The sequence below is a fragment of the Thunnus albacares genome, chromosome 11, assembly GCF_914725855.1.
Source record: "Thunnus albacares chromosome 11, fThuAlb1.1, whole genome shotgun sequence".
Taxonomy (NCBI): Eukaryota; Metazoa; Chordata; class Actinopteri; order Scombriformes; family Scombridae; genus Thunnus; species Thunnus albacares.
In genome coordinates, this window is record NC_058116.1 from 30,151,761 (window position 1) to 30,159,161 (window position 7,401).

Consider the following 7,401-nt stretch of genomic DNA (forward strand, 5'->3'; position numbering starts at 1 on the left):
ACACACACACACACAATTGTATACACAGAACTGTGAAACATGTGCGCACACATACCGCTGTCGGATGTGTTGTTAGGCCGCGATAAAGGCAACAAGTCTGGTTCTCAGGCAAGACAGTCCAACTCGACCACAAACTGCAGAAACACACACATTCCTACACAAACACACACCTAACAGCTCCACAGGCTCCACTGTAATAATAATAATGATGATAATAATAATAATGTTTTTTTTATTTCAGCCTCTGAATCATTCAAATATGTCTGCAGTTAAAAAAACTCACAGACAAGCTTCCTCTTATTTTCCAGCTGTGCTTTTGTATTTGTTTGGTTTTCCTTCATTTCTGTGCATCATGAAGCTCTACTAGCAAACTCCTGAGTTATGTAATCCATCATAGCGGACTAAAGGTCCATTTACTTGCTTGTTCACAGCAGATCGAGTTTGTTCCAAAGACTCCGAGCATCTCGAGGGCTTCTCGTCCGTTTTTGAAGTTGAAATTGAGCTTGACTGTTTCGTAGTTGACTTTGGAAACGGCGGTTTGACGAACAATCTCGGCTCAAGGTTAACTTACTCAAACACAATTTCCTTTAAAAGCTCCGGAGCAGAGCATTAGAGAGGACCCTGAGTAAAACTGTTTTGTCAACCACCTTCTGCAAGGTCACAAAGTTTGGTATTACCGTCTTGTTCTCCTTTTCCTTTAACTCATTCCTCACGTCGATGAAGAACACCTTCGTTTTTCCTCTCTCGCCTCTAAACACTGTTTTTCTCCCGCAGCGATCGTGACGTACCGCATGATCTGTGTACACTCAGGTACCTTTCAGATCCACTTATTATTGGATATATTGTCACAGACATATAGTCTTGTTCTCCTGCTTCAATTTAATCTGCTCTCAGCAAACACTTTATTAGGAACACCTGTGCAATCTAATGCAATCCATCACAACAGCTCCGCTATAAATTCTACTTTTACGAAGCTTCTACAGTTAAAGTTTCTGTTGACGTTGTCAGAAAGGTGATAATTCTACTTTATGTTTATTATAGAGGTCGTACTGGAGTGCATTATATTGAAAAGTGTTCCTATATATTATAATACATGACTGACTGATCTCCTTGAAAAAAATGGTCTCATTCAAACTATTTTATTAAACTGATTTCTGGGTAACTAGATTGTCTCACACACCAGTAAATTAAATGAGAGACATGAATGAACTTTTTAATATGACCTTTATGACCTTTCAGTCTTTTAAGTCTTTTAAACGCACAATATGTAATTTCAGCCGCTAGAGGTCTCAATCAAAACAATAACAAAAGACGGAGTGTGATGACGGTGTGAAGTAGTAAGGGATCATGGGAGTTGTTGTCTTCGTTGATAAATAACCAGCTTCACCGGGATAGGGTTACTCCAGTGTTCATCATTCAGGATGTTTTTACCCGCAGAGGTCTCCTCCTCTCCAGAACAAACAGACCCGGAGATTACAGGTAAAAACACTGAATAAAGCTGTTTTACCTAAAAAATCAGTGTCTCTCCGACGATGTTTGGTGACCACTGGACTTCCTGGAGGGGCTGTTAGCCGAGCTGCTGCTAACGTTTGTCCAGTTTATTTCTCTGATAACTTAAGATCCAGACGTCCAATGACTAAAATCCTTCTTCCGGCTAAAAGATAAAGTTAAAAACCACCTAAATTTATCATGAAAATGTGGCTTAAAACTGAATAAAAGTCCATTTATAACAGTTTGTGTGGAACAACCACAACACCGATGTATTATCTTGTATGTGTGTAAGTTACTCTTTGGTAGACGCCATTGTAGCGGACAAACACAGCGCCGCCGTATGCATCTTGTGCGTGTTTACTCTTTGGTAGAGGAGGTATGACGCCATCGACAGGCGACCAAATGAAACGGTCCGTTACTTTGATTAAATGACAGATTTCTCTGAGTTTGAACATTGTTGGAAACATTTGGGATAATGTAAGTACACAACTCAACAACATATATAACATAGGTCTAGTTGTTTTTAGACATTTTAACGTGGAATAATTACATATTATAGCTTTAAATTAAGTTATTAATATAACTAAGTTCAGGAATGAGACCACGCCCCGCTCCCTCTCACTAATCCAAATCACCTGCGCCTCTCCCAGCCACATACCTGCCTGCACCTATATATTCATCTCAGTTCTCTCGATCATTCGTTTGCGCTCCGACTGACAACATTTCAAGTATGAGGAAGCTTCGATCACTCACTTGCCATGGACTGCGACCCTAACATCCCATCGCTATCGACCCGCATCCTATTCATCCTGAATCTTCTTGCCAATCCAAAATAAACCATTTAAAACTATGAGATCTATTGAAATACTGCTCCTGAACTGGACTTATTTATGCTTTTTTTTTTTTTTTTTTTTACTGTTTTTGACCTGTTTGCTTGTTTGGTTGAGTGCACTGGTAATGCTATTCACAAGGGAAGTTGCTAACAGAAAAATAAAGATGTCTGAATTGATTTTTTACTTTCTTTGTACAGTAGATAACACATGTATTACAGTGCTTTAGAGAAGGTGAAACACTCCCTGTGTGTTTAACCTTGTGCTGCTGTGGCCTTCACATGGATCTGATAGCATTCAGACTGTGTTGGAAGTGTGACAGATGTGTTATATAACCAACCAGTCATATTGCTATTGATGCTGAAACCAACATCTGCATTTGCCAGCACATTTACTGTATACAAATGAAGTTTGGTCTCAAAGAAAGCTTTTAACAAAGAGGAATTCATTCTTGATGTTCACTGTGATGGATTTCACAACTCAAGTTGATGTTCTTGCTATGCAGAAGACGAATGTAAACCAGCCTGGGAGAGAAGGGGAAATCCGTCCAACTTAAGCACCCTAAATGTGTACAGTGTGAAAAATGGTCAGAAAAACGTTGGGGCACCTTATCACCTCGGTCTCCAACACGGTCGTAAGTAGGTGAGAAACTGTCGTGTTTTCCTTTTCTCAAAGTCAAAGTCAAACACACAAAAGGTCTCTCACAATATCCTGTTTCCGAGTGCTGCCTCTTAACGTGGGATCCCCCCCTGTGCCCGGCTGGAGTTGCGGAGCGAATAACAGCAGGAGCATGTGAGAGGCTGCCGCGGAGGGTTCACAGGCGTTAGCTACTGTGAAGGCAGCCTAGGGCATTGTTAACACCCTCAGAGGTTTGAGTGGGTCGGGTATGGCACGTGAGAGGTAACCACTAATAAGGTTTACATCCAAAAGAAACATTCCCTGAAATGAAAAGGTGTGATTGGTTAGAGAGTGACGCTGAAGTGTCATTGAGAGTAAGATGCTGTACAGAAGTCCCTGCAGATGAGTGGAAATGTGCAGTATGGGGAAAAAATAATGTCCAGATTTTGTTAAAGGCCTTAAAAACTTATTTTCTCAATCAGCTTCTCGCCACAACTAACAGGATCCTACTTTTTTTTGACAAATTTACACCAGTTTTGATTATTTAAGAGGCGTTTTTGTCTGGTTTGAAGTGGGCTCAGCTAGTTAGCTCTAATCTGATCAACCCAAACCCACACAGGATGAATTTTCTTGGGTCAGTTGGGTCATCAAGATAACTGGTGATGCTAATTTTCCAGTCAGGACCTATTAAACCATTGCAGAAGAAGAGGATGCAACAAGAAACAGGCAGTCTTAAATAATATAACGTTGAAAAGATGATAGAAATATGACATTTATGTTTGTTTTTAATCTGAAGAGCGTTGCAGTGTCCTCACAGCTTCACACAGTTCTGATGTTTTCATCGTCTGCTGCTTTTTCGTCTCTCCAGCAGATTTTTTTGTTTTATTGATACATTATTTTTCTACCTCAGCCAAGCATAAATCACCTTTTTTGTGATTTCTCTTTATATTTTTTTCAAATTTTGGCACTTTTCACTCAGGTTTTTTATGTGCAAATTGAAAATATGAATAAAAACAAATGGATGGAAACACACTTTATCACTTTTTCCCCCCATTCAGAACAGCTATAAACACTTAAGATGTGTTTGGAGAACAGTTCACACAAACCTTTTACTTAACTCCCATATAAAAACTGAGATATGTGAAATCTTCAAGGAAATATATGATCAAACAAGAATTAAATAAAATCTTAAAGAGGGCAACTGAAACAAAAATGGGTCTGTTTTGTATTTACAAAAGGTGCCAAAGTGAAAGTGAAGAGTGAAACAGTTATATGAATATGAATCTTTGTTTTGTTGTTTTTTTTGTTGCAGAAGTGAAACCGTGCAGTTTATCTTTTTTTTCTTTATATCTCTGATCGCTTTGAAATGTCTTCAGTGTTTTAATCTACTGTCAGATCTTGTAAGTTTCTTTTTCGTGCTTCTGAAATTACAGACTGGTTTAGTGCTGATAAGTTGCAGCTGGGCTGGAGGTCAGAGCCGTGTCACTGGAGTTTATTCAGAAACTCAAACTTTGACGAGTGTATGACAGGGAGGTTTCACACCCAAAATATAATTTGGAATTTCCTCAATTCCTTAAATTTCATGGAAAAAAAGAACTGGACTTGTTTTTACCTGCACCCACATCATTCATCTTGTAAATCCTACACGTTCGTTTGGAAATATATAACATAAAGAGCAGATAAACGCTTTCTATTAGACTGAAAAAAACCTCTCAAAAGGTGACTCAAACCTCGCTCGCTCACTTACTGAGAAGCTAAATAAATATTTGACTTGATCGATGATCTTCGCTGCTCTCCACAATGCTATCGCCGTGCTAACAGAGCATTGTGGACGGTGCCTCTGAGGCTGATCTGGCATTGTGTCCCCTGCTTCTTCAACGCTGGAAGATCAATGACGGGAGTCAGAGTGCAAACAAGGAGTCAAGTGACGTTTATTCAGAAACTTCACTTGACTCCTTGTGCTTTACATAAAAGAAAAAGGGCACAAACACCCTGTCCACATAAATACTACCTCCCACAATCCATTGCAACCCGTTGTGTCCTGGAAGAGAAGTAAAGGACTGGAATTACTACTGGAGTATTTACTGTTGCCAAGTCGGTTCAACTCTGTGACCTGAAGCAGAGAAAACAAGCAGCGCACCTGTTTTTCAGTTGAATCCTCCTCAGCGCTGGAATCTTCCTTTTCCCATGGAGATTAATGCTTCTGCAGCTCCCTGATTTATGCTTTGTGCAAAATGTGAAACCAGCTCGATAATCAAAAGATATGAGCGAGAGAGAGAGAGAGAGAGAGAGAGAGAGAGAGAGAGTGGGAGGGAGAAAAGCATGAGATAGAGACAGAGAAAGCAAAAATATTTCATGGTCACACAGATACTCAAACTCACCCCACACACACACACTCATGTCTGGTATTTACTACTTCCTGGGTCCTTCACGAGAGGACTCCTAAAGAACTGTTTTATTGATCTTTTTGTGTGTGTTTGTGTGTGTGTGTGTAATGGATCAGCATGCTTTCAGTTGTACTGATTCTTTTTGTGTGTAATTTCCAGGTTTTTTTTTCTGACACTGCTGACAGCTGTTCTTGTCACGTTCCTACATGCGTACTGTGCATGTGAAGGCGCATCTAGGTGGCTGTGCAACTTTGTGATCATGTCTCAAAACTGAACATTCAAGAGGTTTGAACTTACAGAGTAAATCAAGATATTCACACGTCCACATACATTTATCCAGTCAGCGTCCACCGATATGTAAAAGAGCGATTCTTTTATCAAGTCAGCCAGCGGTTGGGTACTGACACTTGCTGTTACTGACGATGACAAATGCAGATACTCAAGACTCAGGTCTTCAGCCTCCTCCTCCAAATTCAATAAAATGCCTCTTCTAAAATCCATTTGAGAGGAGAACATCATAATCAGACAGCAGGCTATCCGAAAAGGTAAAAATGACATGCGAGGCTCCTAACTGGTGGATAGCTGCATGTCTTATTTTGCTTTCTGTGCCTATTTTTTAAAACCTTTTCATGGGATTTGTTCACAAAAACAGAAATCTAGAATAACACCAGACTTTTATGGTAAGAAGTGTTTCTGCAGGGCAGTAAAACTTCATCACCTCTTCTGTCAACAGCTCTCTGCTGATACATAACACTTGCTGTCTGTCAAAATCAGCTTCATGTTATAGTAAATATCCATTTTTGAATGATGGAGCTGTTCAACAGAACACATTCAACCTGTTTGTAGCAACAATTGTTTGTCTGAAACCTGTTTTAAGCTAAAGGCGGCGTCCATAATGGTTTTAGTGACCGAAACACACTGCAGACCCCATAAAAGTCCACTACTGTTACTGGTTTATGGCTGAGCCTGGGGAGCTCTGCAGACTGTAAAGTGACTACTGTTCACACACACACACACACACACACACACACACACACACACATATACCCCGTATACACACTCTGTATTCACACTCCTGAAAACTTTAATTAATCTACATAAACACACACAGGCACACAAGTAAAAAAGGCCTTTAAATATACACAAACAAGCCACACACACACACACACACACACACACACACACACACACACACAGCCTGTTTGAAGCCAGAGTTCACAGGTGTGTGTGTGTGTGTGTGCGTATATGCGTGTCTCACACCTGGTCAGGTGAGATCCACCTGGTTGCTCACCTGTCGTTCACCCCGCCAGCTACAAAGTAAACGAGAGAATACTTTCCTCTTCCTAATGACCTCACCGCTATAAACACACAGACACATAAACACACCCACACACACATAATACTGCTACTCATATATGTGTTAGTATAAACATGCATTATAAAACCACATTTACACACGGCACTCACAAACATTTATTGCATTCTTTAGAAACAGTAAATTTCCATTCACACACACTGACCTCCCACTCACACAGATGCCCGGCCAGCTCTGACAGCAGCCAGTAAACTGCGGTGATGTGTTTTTGTTATTCATGGCTTCAGACACTCACCGAGACTCAACTGTTTAGACAGATGTGCTCCCGGTCCTTCCAGAGGACAGCCAGAGCACCGGGCTACCAGCTGCCCCGCTCTGACCTCCCGACCTTGACCTTTTGACCCGCAGTGACATCTTGGTTAGCCTTTTCAGAGCAACAGTTGAGAAACGCAACACATGAAAAAGTGCCTCTATCTGCTGTCCAAGCCAGTTAGAGTTGGTTTCTGATGCTGATGATGATGTTTCTACATCTATAAGATGATTTAATGTTTCCAATTTACGGGTGATTTTCTATGGAAGCAAAAGAAGGCCATAATAATTAGATTAAATAATACATGATTGTGAAATTTAATCACAACTTTTTTATTCAGGGGAGTTTCACTGAGAGTCAGGCTCTCTTTTGCACACACACACACCTAACGTTGACATTTAAATACAACAGAATTGATGGCATTAAAAAACAATCAGTAATTTCTAATCA

The 7,401-nt window shown here is 40.3% G+C and overlaps 1 long non-coding RNA gene across 1 annotated transcript; it reads right to left on the reverse strand.

Moving 5' to 3' along the window:
• Positions 1 to 4,282: 4,282 nt before the first annotated feature.
• On the reverse strand, positions 4,283 to 7,021 carry LOC122992879. The gene is made up of 3 exons (XR_006406159.1): positions 6,937 to 7,021; positions 5,080 to 5,185; positions 4,283 to 4,980 (listed from the first exon to the last, which is right to left on the reverse strand). It is a non-coding gene; the product is annotated as an uncharacterized LOC122992879 (long non-coding RNA).
• Positions 7,022 to 7,401: the final 380 nt, after the last annotated feature.